At 36.2% G+C, this 15,061-nt stretch overlaps 1 long non-coding RNA gene and 1 other non-coding gene across 2 annotated transcripts; one reads left to right on the forward strand and one right to left on the reverse strand.

Moving 5' to 3' along the window:
* Window positions 1-695: 695 nt before the first annotated feature.
* On the reverse strand, window positions 696-802 carry LOC146922271 (small nucleolar RNA R71). The gene has a single exon (XR_015012916.1). It is a non-coding gene; the product is annotated as a small nucleolar RNA R71 (small nucleolar RNA).
* Window positions 803-8,881: 8,079 nt separating this feature from the next.
* LOC146922272 (uncharacterized) lies at window positions 8,882-12,851 on the forward strand. Its single transcript, XR_015012410.1, has 3 exons — window positions 8,882-8,922; window positions 10,926-10,967; window positions 12,087-12,851. It is a non-coding gene; the product is annotated as an uncharacterized LOC146922272 (long non-coding RNA).
* Window positions 12,852-15,061: the final 2,210 nt, after the last annotated feature.

Here is a 15,061-nt window from a genome sequence, read left to right on the forward strand (position 1 = left end):
TTATGGTCCTGTACACTTGAACAAATATTAGCTAGTCCAATTTACAATTTTTAATACCTTGTTATCATCAAAACCCTTTAAGGTTCATTGTTAAACACATTTTGTTCCAACAGTTTTTGGCGCCGTTGCCGGGGAGTTAACTAATTTAATTAGCTTTTTCTTAGTGATTAGAATTCTCTCTTCTTTCTCTTTTCTTTTTATTTTAACTTTTTATTTTTCTGTTATCGTTAACTTCTTGGGTTCTCAATTTTTATGCGAAAAACCAGAAATCGAGTTGTAATAATCAACGAGATCGAAAGGTATTTGCATAGAAGAAGGAGAGCGGCACAAAATAACACCGCCATGGCCAATCGCACTCTCAAAGAGTATGCTACGCCGTCTACGGCTGAGCCACAAGCTGTTATTGTGTACCCAACGGTTGAGGATGACAATTTTGAAATTAAGCCTGCCCTACTTAACTTGGTGCAGCAACGGGATCCCCCACTGAGGATCCCAATCTTCACATCTCTGTTTTCCTACGAATTAGTGGAACCATGAAGGAGAACCAAGAGGCCGTAAAACTTCATCTCTTTCCCTTTTCCTTAAGGGATAGAGCTAGCGCTTGGTTCCATTCCCTCGAAGTCGGTTCCATTACTTCATGGGATCAGATGAGGCAAGCATTCCTTGCCCGTTTCTTTCCACCATCTAAAACCGCTAAACTTAGAGACCAAATCACGTGGTTCAACCAAAAAGATGGGGAATCTCTCTATGATGCATGGGAGCGTTTCAAAGAAATGCTAAGACTTTGTCCCCACCATGGCCTAGAGAAGTGGCTTATAGTCCACACTTTTTATAATGGCTTGTCTTATACCACTAAGATGTCTGTTGATGCAGCCGCAGGTGGAGCACTTATGAACAAGAACTACACGGAGGCGTATGCCCTAATTGAAGACATGGCTCAGAATCATTACAAATGGACCGACGAGAGAGCCATCACTAGTTCTTCATCCTCCAAAAAGGAGGCAGGTATGTACGAAGTCTCTAACTACGACCACCTTGCTTCTAAAATTGACACACTAACCGAAAAACTTAAAAAACTCAATGTTAGTGCTATCAATTCTGCTTCTACTCCTTCTTGTGAAATATGTGGTATAACTGGTCATGCTGGTGTTGATTGCCAACTAGGTAGTGCTATTAATGGTGTTGAGCAAATGAATTATGCTCAATACAACCAAGGGATGCGATAAAATCAAAAATTTTATAAAAACCAAAATCCCTATGGACAAGTAGCACCACCCGGTTATGTAAACAACCAAAGATTCACTCAGAAATCCAATTTGGAGATTTTGTTGGAAAATTCTATTGCCAACCAAAACAAACAACTTCAAGAACTTAAAAACCAAACTGGATTTCTGAATGATTCTCTTTCCAAGCTCAATACCAAGGTTGATTCTATTGCTACTCACTCTAAAATGCTTGAAACTCAAATCGCTCAAATAGCCCAACAAGTGGCTACCTCTTCCCAAACGCCGGGAGTCTTTCCTGGTCAAACCGAAGCCAATCCCAAAGCCCAAGTTAATGTTATATCTTTTGGGGGTAGTAAGTTAGGCGAAACTTTTGCTAAGGTTAAAAACATTGGGAAAGAAAATGTCAAGCCCTTAGGTGATAAAATTGTGATAGAAGAAGCAAAACCACTTGAAGAAAACAAAACTCCATCCCCCTTAAATCCTGAAAAGCTTAAACTAGAGGGTAAGTTTGAATAATTTGTCAACATACTTAGGAAAATTTGCATTAAACTTCCCTTTGCTGAAGCTTTGTCTAGGATGCCTCTATACGCCAAGTTTTTAAAGGAAATTTTTTCAAAGAAAAGGGCTATAGAGCATAATGAGACAATAGCCTTGGCTAAGGAAACTAGTGCAATCATCTAAGAAGCACCCCCTAAGCTTAGAGATCCAGGTAGCTTTGCCATACCGTGTGAAATTGGGAATGAAACCATAAACAAAGCCTTATGTGACTTAGGAGCTAGTGTTAGTTTGCTGCCTTTGTCTCTTCTTAAAAGGATAGGGATAGGAGAGTTGAAACCTACCGAAATGGAATTAAAGTTAGCTGACCGTTCTACCATGAAACTTGTAGGATTTGTCGAGGACATACCTGTTAAGATGGAGGGGATATACATCCCCACTGATTTTGTAGTCGTTGACATTGAAGAGGACGATGACGTCCCTATAATCCTAGGTAGACCTTTCCTCGCAACTGTGGGAGCTCTCATTGATGTTAAACTTGGTAGGATAGTCTTTCAAGTGAGTGATCAAATGGTAGGATACGAGTTGGAAAACGTTATGAAAGGTCCCGCTCTTTACTCTTGTTGCATGCTTAATGATCATATTGTGAAAGAACGTTTTATAGCGTCATCTACACAATATGATATCTTTGATCCATTCTAAGGACGCTTTCTAACCGTCAAGCTAATGACATTAAAAGAGCGCTTCGTGGGAGGCAACCCACGCATTTTACTGCTTTTGTTTTGCTTTTCTTTGTTTTAAATGTTTTTGTAGGTAATTGTCCAAGTTGATTCGAAAAAAGTGGAAAAATTTTGAAGCCACGAAGTCAGAAAGGTGCACGGCCCGTGCTAGGTATGGCACGGGCGTGCCAAGTTTTTAAGGCAAAAATCAAGCCCTGAAGTCAGAAAGATGGCACGGCCCGTGCCAATAGGTGGCACGGCCGTGCCCGAGCTCTACACCCCCATATATACAAATTTTTCTTTCTTCTTCCTCATTCACAAACAACAACCCTCTTTCATCTTTCAAACTTCTCTCTAAACCTCCATAACCTTCAAACCTTCAAACCCTCATATCTCCCTCAATTCTTAACCAAATCACTCAATTCTTTCACCAATCAACCACATACTTCATCCAAAACAAAGACCACCAATCAAAAACATCTTTCATCCATTCAAACCCATAATTCACCAAAACCCTAATCTTTCAAAACCTAACCCAAACACCACAAAACCTTAACCAATCTCCACATCCAAACCAACAAACCTTCCTTAAACATCAAGCCCAACCCTAAACTAATCCTTTCCACCAAAAATCCTCCCAAACCCTAAACCTTCAAAACCAATTCCAACAAGGGTCAATGGCTTCAAGAAGAAGTGGTAAAGAACCAGCAAGCTCTCAAGGAGGACCTCCCCCAAAGAAGCAAGCACAAGTGAAGAATCATGGAATAAACTTCAAGATCCCGATCTGCAGAAAGCAGATGTTCCGTTTAATGTTTCAACATCATTCTGGCAGAAAGCATAAACAAACAGCAAAATAAACGACAGGGAAGTAAAAGGCTCAGAGAGTTTGTTGACCCAGTTCAGCACAACACGCTTACATCTGGGGGCTACCAAGCCAGGAAGGAAATCCACTAGTGTAGTCCATATTCAATAGCTCTCAGCAAACTCCTCGTTTACACTATATGACCTAGGACCTACCCGTCTAGACTTCAACCTAGGAACTCCTAGATCTGAGATCCCATCTCACTATCCTAATGGTCAGTCACTGCCCCAGTGACCTATCAGACCTCAAACACAATAAAAAGTAGAAGTTACCTTCCAACACAAACAACCAAACCATGTTTCACAACTTCGGTTTGATGCACAAGAGTATCAATACTCACAAACCCAGTCCTAAACAAGTATCTAACACGACACAAGAAGGAACACAGTAAAGATTCTAAACCTGCATCAACATGATACAAGAGTAGAATACATGGAAGACGACTCAAAACCCTAAAACTCTATTCTTTTACAAATCAATGGTTTTGATAAATTACAACTCAACTAAATACATTCAAGTCATATGCTTCAAAGTAAGGTTCGCACACATCTTATTTGCAATAAAATAGTTTTAAGTCAATAATTAATCACATGTATACAACAGACTCAATGCAATGCAATGATGTGTAGAATGCATGCTCTTAAATACTACATGATCCGGATATAACCCGCCACACAGGCACCACACATAAATATAATTGCAATTCCCGCCACTAAGGCATCCCCACAGAATATAATTGCAATTCCCGCCACTAAGGCACCACGCAGATGCATATGCCATGCATGATCATGAAAATGCAGACTAAAACCCGCCACTAAGGCACCACACAGATATATAATATTAACCCGCCACTAAGGCAAATATTAACGCATCATCAAACACACAGCCAAAAAGTCAATCATTTCACAATCTCACATTTTCATCTTTCTCTTTTCTTTAATTCATCAAAAAAAATGTAACACTTCTTTTCCAACACCACAAAAACATATAAAGCATAATAATATAAATATATCAATTCACACCACATTATCATACACAACTTTCATATAAAACATAATTAAGAATAATCACTCATAATTAAGAATAATCACTTTTTTTGAGCAAAGAATAATCACTTTTAGAAAGGATTAAATTTTACCATTGAAAATACATTTTAATTATTTTTCTTTTTAAAAGACAAGAATTGCTACCACTATTTAATAACACAGCCCTAACACTTAGTATGGACGTATGGGAAAAAGCCCTTACCTCGAGAGCTTTTCTTCCCAGCCGAAATCTAAACCATCTCAAACTCACAGCTACGGTGCAGACACGTTTTCTCTCACTCCAGGAATTATTTTGACGATCAAACCGTTGAAAGCGAAGGACCGCATGTCTTGAACACGCTGTCCAAAAATTAGCCCAATCGAACGGTGAACAAAGGCGTAGTTGCAATTCTACGATGACAGGTTTGAGAAAAACGAAAATAGCTCCAATGAGACATCATTCTAGGATTAGAGATTGAAGTATGGAAGTAAACAAGATAAAAATGACATAGAGTATACCTTAGACTTCCATGAATTTTAAGAGAAATGGTTGCTAGATGAATACTTAAAGGGCATAGAAAGTAATTCGGATGAACAAGAAATTTGATGATGAAGAGATCGTACCCTACATGCACTGATGACATAAGAATTTAAAACGAGGGTATGGAAATAAGGGTTCACGTGTTTTGCTTCATGGGAGACAAAATATCATTTTAGAAAAGCAAGGAATGAACTTGTAATCTTCAAGGGTCATCATGATGATTGAATGGCAATAATTTATGGAAGTTGGAAGAAATAAAAGTGGTCTCGGGTGTTTGAGTGTTTGACTAAGGGAAGAAAATTCATGCAATGAGATGAATATTATAGCTTGTGTGGTTAATTAACAAAATTGAGACCATGAAATTTGAGATGAATGACCGGTGAAAAAACTCAATGTGAGAGGTGGATTCCTTTCCTTATATTTAGCAAGGGATACTAATTAATAGGCTAACAACACTGAAGATAACTAACGTGGGAGAAACACATGGTCAAATAGGTAAAATAAATTGAGTAAAAACCGGGATTACCTAAACAAAACACTAACCCACCTCCTGATAGATTGCAATGACGTTCCAAACATAAACCGCCTGGCTGATAGAGCATAATGCATATATACATGTAATCTAAATAATGGGAATAGAACGTGTGAGCCATTCACGGAAGTGTGATATATGATAAGAGCACAATGAAATATAAAGGCCTAAAACTCAGCATAATAATGCTCACGTATATCACAACTAAAAGAAATGGGCTTGATCAAAATTGACTTTGGAATGGCTTGAATGTAGGTTAACTAAAGGAATGCATGTTCCACGTGTATGACTTGGTAACCTAACTTGGCCCATCTCGGATGATTAAATCAAACTTGGTCACTAAAAACTTTTTGTTTTCTAAAATTAAATAATTGAAATGATAATAACATCAAATAATCAAATATAAAATAGACTCATGAATAAAAATAACTCATCAAAATAATTAATAAATAATGGAAACAATTATAATTATTTTATCATTGTCACACCAAATTGATTAATTAAGTATAGTAAATCAAGAAAATTATAAAAACCACATGTAGAAAATATTGGGATGTTACAATAACAACAATCACATCTTAAGAATTAAACAACCCCATCAACAGTCTCATCACCATCATAACAACACTCATACTCTAACCTCTTTACAACCCCACAATAAAATATTAAACCCTAGAGATAAAGAGATTCTCCCCTTTATCTCGAATCCTTCAAAAATTGCGGTTTGTGGCTTGACCTTGCTGCAACTAGGGTTTCTCTTCCTATGCTCCTCTTTTCTTTGTTTTCCACGTTCAACAATACTGATTCTTCTAACTCCTAACCTTTCTATTTATATTTGGCCCGGTCACTTGATAAGATTCTTTTTCTCTACTCACTATTCTTTACTCCTCCCCTCCCCCACTTATTTGAAACTTATATTCTACACCCCCAACTCTATATTATTTTATTTTGATTCCTCCCTTCATTTTATTTAAATTCTCACACTACTTCTCAATCATCATTATCAATATTCTATTTTCTCAACAATAAAATAATACTCAAGCACAAGCAGCGTCAATGATAATATTAATCAAAACTTCACCTATTAAACATCATTGAATTAAGGGTTTAATATGTGATTCGTCCCTGCAAATAGGGGTCGCTTAAAATTTCGTCCCTCCAATCACTAATCCTTTTTTTTTGCCCCTGCAAAATTTAATCAGTTAAAAATTCGTCCTTTGACCCAATTTAATCACTGCCACGTCAGCAAATGACCAAAAGGGCACGCGAAAGGACGAAAATACCCCTGGCTTATTTTTTTTTGTTTTTTCCTTCAAAAAACTTTTTTTTCCAGATTTTTCCCCATTTTTTTTTACGATTTTTTCTCGGAAAAATTTCAGTTTTTTCAGTTTTAATTTTAAAATTTTTTTCCGAAATTTTTTATGATTTTTTCAGATTTTTTTAAATTTAAAAAAAGAATTTTCAAAATTTTGAAATTTTTTTTTAAGGAAAAAAAATAAGCCAGGGGTATTTTCGTCCTTTCGCGTGCCCTTTTGGTCATTTGCTGACGTGGCAGTGATTAAACTGGGTCAAAGGACGAATTTTTAACTGATTAAACTTTGCAGGGGCAAAAAAAAAGGATTAGCGATTGCAGGGACGAAATTTTAAGCGAGCCCTATTTGCAGGGACGAATCACATATTAAACCCTTGAATTAATTAAAAATAGAAAATTTGGGGTGTTACAAACAACCTTAAAAAAAACAATGGTTTTGACAAAAAAAATGGTTGCAATTTTTTAAATTACACAATTACCATTCGCTTAATAATGGTTTATAATAGTAGTAGGTGAATACTCAAGGGTTGTTTTATAACCCTCCATGGGCTTCATTTATGGTTACTTAGGCAATAAGTAACAAGGGTATTTAGGCATTTAAGGCGTTTTTTAGAGGCTTCTATAAGCATATAGAGGCGGCGCCTTGGGGAGGTCACGCCTTGGGCCATACGGCCCTTCTGGAGGGCGTTGAGGCCTCTGAGAGGATCTAAAAGCCCTTCTGGAGACTTTTAGCTCTCTAGGAATATATTGACGGTCCACAGTCCCCCAAGCACGAGTCTTGGGACAAGGCGAAGTGATTAATTATAACGTTGCTCTTTCGATATTGGAAGATGGGCGATTTTGCATTTGCATGTTCTTCGGCGAGTTCATGGGTTTATGGTATGGGCTAGCCCTTTTTTGGCGACATAGTACCTTGTCAATTGGGCGAGCCCGTTTTGGCGCTATAGTTCTCTACAACTTCATTGTTGATGTAATGGCGTTGTGGAGAATATGTTGACGAGTTGAACTTTTCTATGGCGTTGCGTCGAATTTCATATCATAGTTTGTGCTTTATATTTTACGGTTGTATCTTTGTAGGTGAACATGATGTGTAGAATCTTTGTAAGTTGCTCGTTTTGTTCAGAGCCTGTTTAAGGTTGACATAGATAGTTGTTCAGAGCCCATTGGTCGGGTTGACATATTTTTCCGAGTCGACCTTTAGAGCCCATTGGCCGGGTTCACGTATTTTTCCAGGTCGACGTTCAGAGCCCACTGGTCGGGTTGTCGGTTTATACTGTTCAGAGCCACGAGGGGTTGACAGGGCGTTCAGAGCCTCGAGGGGTTGACGCGTTAGTTCAGAGCCACAAGGGGTTGACTTAAAAACTGTTCAGAGCCACAAGGGGTTGACAGGGCGTTCAGAGCCACGAGGGGTTGACGCATTAATTTTCAGAGCCACAGGGGGTTAAAAGGACTGTTCAGAGCCATGGCGGGTTGACAGGGCGTTCAGAGCCACGGAGGGTTGACACATTAATTTTCAGAGCCACGGGGGGTTGACAGGGCGTTCAGAGCCACGAGGGGTTGACACGTTTATTGTGACACCCTATTTTTTATGCATTATTTAGTGTATTTTTGCGGTATTTTACTCTGAATTAACTGATAATTAAATTCTTTTCTAGAGAGTGAATATTTTTTTATGCATTATTTACTGTGTTTTTGCGGTATTTTACTCTGAATTAACTGATAATTAAATTCTTTTCTAGAGAGTGAATTTAGGAAAAATAATGTTATATATTAGTACTATAATATCATAACAAGCTATGATAAAAATTTCAGCTTAAAATTCTACCGAATTTCGGACAGCGATTTGCTCGACCGTATAAATTTTATTATCGAAATAAATAAATAAATATATTTTTGAAAACCAGAAAAATATATATGATAGAATTATATGATTAATTATATTATTTATGATGTTTTTATTTTTTTATTTTAATAAACAGTACAGATAAGAATGTAAGTATACTGATAAGAATTAGCTTATCCATTGGCGTGGCATATGCATGAACGTTACTAAAGTATAAACTTGAGTATATCTCTTACAGTGACTAAACTAAAGACGTGTAATATTTGCACCATAATAGACTACACTTTGTTTACTTATAAATAGGCACTTTGTGTTTCTTATAAAATCACAAAACTTGCACACTATCTATAGCAGAACAAAAACTAAGGTAAACTCTTAGTTCTCTCTTACTCTTTCTAACTACTTTGTTTAATAGTCCAAAAACAAACTAGTTCTTTTATTCCTTTGTTTTGTTTGTATTATTTTTGTCTAAAAAGTTCTTTCTTGTAACTTAGCTACCCACTATAAAATAATTTGGCCTTTCAATAAACTTTTGTTGAAATTAATATTTTACTTATGCCTTAGAGAACCAAAACTATAAATCTCACTAGATATTCACAAATTAACAAAAATAATGAGTTATGTTTTAACTTAGCCCTATTTTAGTGATGGAGCTGATTAAAATGGAATAGTCATTTTCTTTAAAGATTAGTAACATGAATTTATTTATTAAATTCTTACTACACATTTAGGAGTCTCTCTAGAAACAGATCGCTCTCTCCTCTCTCTAGAAACAACCTCTCCAGCCACCGCCATCTCTTCCCTCACAACCAAACCTTTCACGATGTAGCTCCGGCGTCGAGGTGGTGCGATCGAATCATCTGATTTCGCGACGTCACCCTCTTCCAACACAAGATTCTTCGGTGGGTTTGGTGGCGGTGGCCATTGCAGTGCCGGTGCATTTTTGTGTGGTGGTCCGTCAACGCGTTTGTGTGTTACACCACAAAACGCGTCGGTTCTGGTTTCTTGTGTGGTGGTCCTTTTTTGATCGGTTTGTTGGTTCCGCCGTTGTGGCTTGTTCACGGTGGAGGATCTTCGTTCCGGATCTGTTTCAATGGGTTTATGAAAAATCCGGTTTCGATTTGGGTCATCTCAGTATCGATCCGGGTCTGGTATATTAAAATCACTGTTGACTACGTCGCGGTGGTTAGGTTCTGTTATGTTCAACGTTGTTGGTGTCGATGATGTGTGTTGGTCGTATTGTGTTTGTTTCGGTGGTTTGGCACCCTCAGCGTTGTACTGCTCCTCCAAGATCATAGATATGCTTCGTAACAGGTCTTCTAGGCTAGAAATGGCCATGCACTTGTTGTCTGTTGTTGCTGCGAATGGTAGGTGCGGGTGTTTCCGTGTTGGCGGTGCTCGTGGTGCTCAGACCCATTGATTGACCATCCCTCGATCTGGCTTCAATTGGTTTTGAGTTGCTTTCTATTGGATTTGGCTAGAAATGGCCGTGAAGCTTTCCGTCGCATCATAGTGGATTGTAGGCGTGGGGTTATGTATCCGTGTTGGCGGTAGAATCTCTCACCTTCATGAAGTTTGGCTCTATATAACTTGGATGTGGTTTCAAAATCCTCATCGGTCTGTCTGATGTTGGACTGTTTAGCTCGAAAGAGACGTTTGGCTTGTTGCTGTCGCAAGGAGTTATTGGTTCTTGGATCCATTCCGTGTTGACGGTTTGTCCATACATCATCTGTTAGACATCCACCGGTGTTGTTTTTATTTATTTGTATCACCCGTTTGGGTTGGCATACACTTTGCGTGGATTGACTGGGTTAGGTTTATGTCCCCCCAGTTCTTTTTTGTATTTATTTTTCCTTTTTTTTTAATAACATATACATGAGCTCCTGACATATACTGGAATCGGTAAGACACTCCAACTTTTGGACTGTTTTCTATTCCTTTTTTATGTTTGGACTCTTGCCTTATCAAAAAAAAAAAAAACACTTGACTATATTAATTATGTAAATTTTATTAAGTTGTATCTATTGATATATATAAATAAAATGGTAGGTATTAGAATTTATTTTTAAAAGTTTTGATAACTCATAATTATTTTTGGAAGATTTGGTTAAAACTAGTAGAAATCCATCATGTTAAAATTCTAAAGTTATTCTAAGTAAGAAAGAATAACCATTACTGACACCACTTGAATAAACTAGTTAATTGTAGCTATTGGAAAATTGTCTTTAGAATTTTTTCAATGTTAATGTTGTTACGTTCCAAATTTATGGTCAACTCTATAATTCTTAAAATTACTTTAACATTTAGCATTTAATAATTTTTATTACAATGATAGTTAGTTAAGAGATAATTATTTTGATGAGTAATTAGGTGTTGAAGAAAGTGATTACTCAAGTTTTGAAAAGCTGAAAGGTAAGGGGATATACTTTAGAGAACGCCCAAGATATATATGTATATTATCACATGAGATTAAGAAAATTTGTGTATTTAATTGTAGTATTAATCTGTTTTAAATATATATTATTAATGAGCAAATTTAATTATTTATATTATTTATTGAAATGGACAGTAAGTAGAAAGAAGAAATTCTAGAAAACATTCTAAATATTATGCATATATATATATATATATATATATATATATATATATATATATATATATATATGATAAGTAATCAGTTAAACGTGGTATTGTAAGTATATATAATATATTTTTCTTAATTTATTTATCTTATAACTAACTCACAGTTATTATTATTAATTTTATTTGAAGAAATTTCTCTTAAGGTACATTTATGACTTTTGACAATTAAATTGTTAAGTTGATTGTTGATGAAAATAGTTGTGTTGAAGATTTACATAACTAATAAATTTTGTAAAGAGTAATACAGGTTGTTTCTTATAATATGATAACGTATATAAGACTGAGGATAGGTTCGGTTGGGTCGACTACACACAATCTGGGGATCACAGGCGTTTTGAACTCCTACCAATAGTTAGTGATAGCTTCTCTAACTGGAGGAAATCATAATACCCGACGCAGTGATACCTGACTGTGCAGGATTATCTATAATAAGGTGCAGCGATCGGGCCAGAATGGTTGGAGTAGAGATTATATATCTACTCATTGCAAACAATCATGTTATGGCAGTTGAGACGGCTTTACACTCATAATAGAGGTCTCCATGGAGTAGGTTTAACCAAGATGCTACTAACAAGTCAAAACTATAACCTTTGTATTGATTATGATAAAGTGTTAAGTGATCTTTGTTTTTGACTAACTTTGATGTGCGTGATTGCCAAAAATTTGTGTTCTCAATCGATTTATATTTTCTTGTGATTATTTAATTTCTACGTGGTTATTTAATTTTTGCAGGATTTAATAGTGAAAGAAATTACATGTATAATTGTGTTATATATTTCTTTATTTGAAAAACATTACCTGTAACTATAAAATATTATATATCATCATGTAATATTATTAGCATTTAGTTAACCTTGTGTGCAAGTATTTCACCCTTACAATTTGCAGATGATGCCGGGAGAGTTACTGAATCACTCGGGAACTCGTAGGATTGAGTGTTTAGAGTAGATAGGTGATGCGGTTTGGGAGTTGGATAGGGCATCCCAAACACTGACTTTCACAGGGCTGGTTAGGACAACCGAAGGAATAGGAGGTTTAGTAGTGTTATCTGTCATTCATCATGTTACCTTGGAGATAGTGTTACCATTAGAGAGGATGATTAGTACATTAGGTCTTGATAGAGCTAGGGAGGATTCGACCTCTGAGAGGGCTAGAGGACCAAGGCCTCGTTTTCTCCTTACCGCTCGCATTAGTGTGCGTCCCCCCGTTGTTTATCATTTTGAGAATGATCCTGAGGAGGATGGAGCAGACATGACCGTGACTGATGTGGAGGTGAGTGGACGTGCTGGAGATGAAGTGGATCCCTCTGAAGACCTTGGTGTTGGTGGTGCTAATGGAGATCTCCCAAATGGTCGTTATAAGATTTTGTCCAAATGTGTAAATATTAACTTTTAGTGGGTTAGAGTTGTGGAGCTAATTCTAGTACTTAGTAAACTAAATAACTCTACGCTCAAGTGACCTCCTCTTATGTGGTATTGGCTTCTAGGTGTCAAGGATCATGACAGATGATTATGTTTAATTAGGTTGACTTAAGTAGGAAGTACTAACTTGCAGGTGTTGTAAAATATCTAACTACCCCTGACAAGCCTGAATATGTAAGCCTAAGGGCAAGATAATTAACGTCGTGTAGAATATATTGATGCATATTTTATATCCTTGTGTTTTATTTATTTTTATGTTTTACGATCAAGAGCTAAGACTTTTACTTAATATAAAAAAAATGCATGAAAGAGATTTATTTAAATTAAATTTTTAGTAGCCTAATTAATTTACTAGTAAAAGTAAGATTTATGAACTTAATCCGCTTTAGACACTCAAGTATTAAGACGTAACACCATTTTCTATCGTTACGGAAAATGGGGCGTTACATTTATAGTATTCGCGGAGTTTCCGTGCAGTAAAGAGTAGATATGTCGAATAAAGTAGATATGGCGAGTAGTTCATTAGAAAATAGGGCGCCTCGTTAAAAATCTGCAAAACAAATTTGAAAGGTCGAGAAAAGTTAGAATAGCTTTGTGTTTCATCTTCAAGCTCTTAATGACGGGATCGTTGCTTTCTACATTTCATTCTGACGTGCTGTTTAGTGAATACTTCCTTTGTTTAATCTCACCCTTGTCGGGCTTCTTTGCCTCCCAAACTTTATTTATCTAAAATATAACGTGACTTCCGAACATCCAAAATAAAGGAGTCTTAATTATACACAATCCTATTTAATGAGAACTATTTACTCGTTGTATTGTCTTATTAACTCGTCCATATTTTCTACTCCCCTTCCTTTTTATTAGATTTGAAATAATCTTCTTACTTGATTATCTTGTGCTTTTAATCATTTTCTTTCTTCTATTAGATTGGAACTAGCTAAGTCTTCTACTTCATTCTGCCACTTCTCTTAAATCGGATTTTGCTACTAACTCGCCCCCTTCATTCTTTTATTTTATGCTACTTCTCTTTCCCTTACTACCTTGAAATTAATTTGCTGGTTATCTTATTTTATATGTTGTTATTTCCTCCTATGAAGTTGGAACTAGTTCTTCTGCTCAAACCTATTCTCCTATGTGGGTCTAGTGCCATTAATCAATTATTTATGTTTTTACTAAACAGTTAGTTCAGTTCGCAAAGTAAATGGTACATGAAAGGGGTTCCCAGGAATGAGAGGTGGGTTACTTGGACCTCTTAAATACCAAGACTTTCCTCACCAGAATCCCACATATGTGACATTTTAACAATACTACATTTATTTACTTCTGCCACGGGGTACCTAGAGTAGTTAAATAATTTTCCTAATGATAAAAGCTGTTTTACAATAAATATAATAACTAATTCTTCCGCTAAGTTATGTTATGCTCCACTCGTCTTTTTCTATATCTCTTCCACCCTGTAGGTAGGTATGATTGTCACTAAGAATTTGTCTGCTCATCCGATTTCGAATGAACTTTGAAGGAAACAAGGCCATGCATGTCTTTCAACAAGTGATTATCAAATGATATTGAAGAGAGATCTCAGAATAAAAAGATTTACAGAGTATGCCAAAGTTATATGTCACCAATAAAATTTGAAACAAAGCATGTCAAAGTATATCAAAATGAGAATGATATTTAAAGCAAAACCGTTCTTTATTGGCGTTGTTGGTACCGAGGGAAATATTAATGGATTCTTCGTTGCATGATCATAATGGCGACGATGGTGGTGAAGAATCGAGCTCGTCGGTTGATTTGGGTATATCATTCCAATATGACGCTCTTTTCCTCTTTCCTTTGGTTGTTTTTTACCTCGTCATTCTCATTTGTTTTGCTGAACCGCTAAAGGCTTAAGTCAATATGACATGCTTTTAATAGTTCCGACAGTTAAGTTCTTCCTCCTCTGATCTGTTGCTGTTTCATATATAGACTTGTTGACATGAAGCAAACATAATATACCTTCTCGACGGATTCGACTAATGTCGAACATGATGCACAATTTCCTGATTATTTTTTATATCTTTCATCACGGGCTCACTTGCTGTAGTACACTATACTGCAATAGAATCAGTACATAATTTTGTGATACATTCTTCTGTGTTATAGAAAACTTCAAATGATGTAGGGTTGTTGACTTCTATAGAACAACAAAGTGAAGGAAATTTTCGTACTTATCAAGCTACTACATGTGACACATGCTAAAAAAGATTGGGAAGTAACTAGTCACAGATTTTATCCTGATATGCTATATACTTTTTCTAAGCCATATGGATGTAAAATATCTAACAAAAATGATTATCTTTGATGGGCTTGGTTCAAAAAGCAAGACTTTCATGCATTATAATTACTCTTGTGGATTAGCCGTTAACAACTTGCATATATTCTATAATGTCAAGCACATAGCAC

This window comes from Medicago sativa, chromosome 5, assembly GCF_051527215.1.
Source record: "Medicago sativa cultivar Bolivia chromosome 5, Bolivia_mono, whole genome shotgun sequence".
In the NCBI taxonomy this organism is placed as follows: Eukaryota; Viridiplantae; Streptophyta; class Magnoliopsida; order Fabales; family Fabaceae; genus Medicago; species Medicago sativa.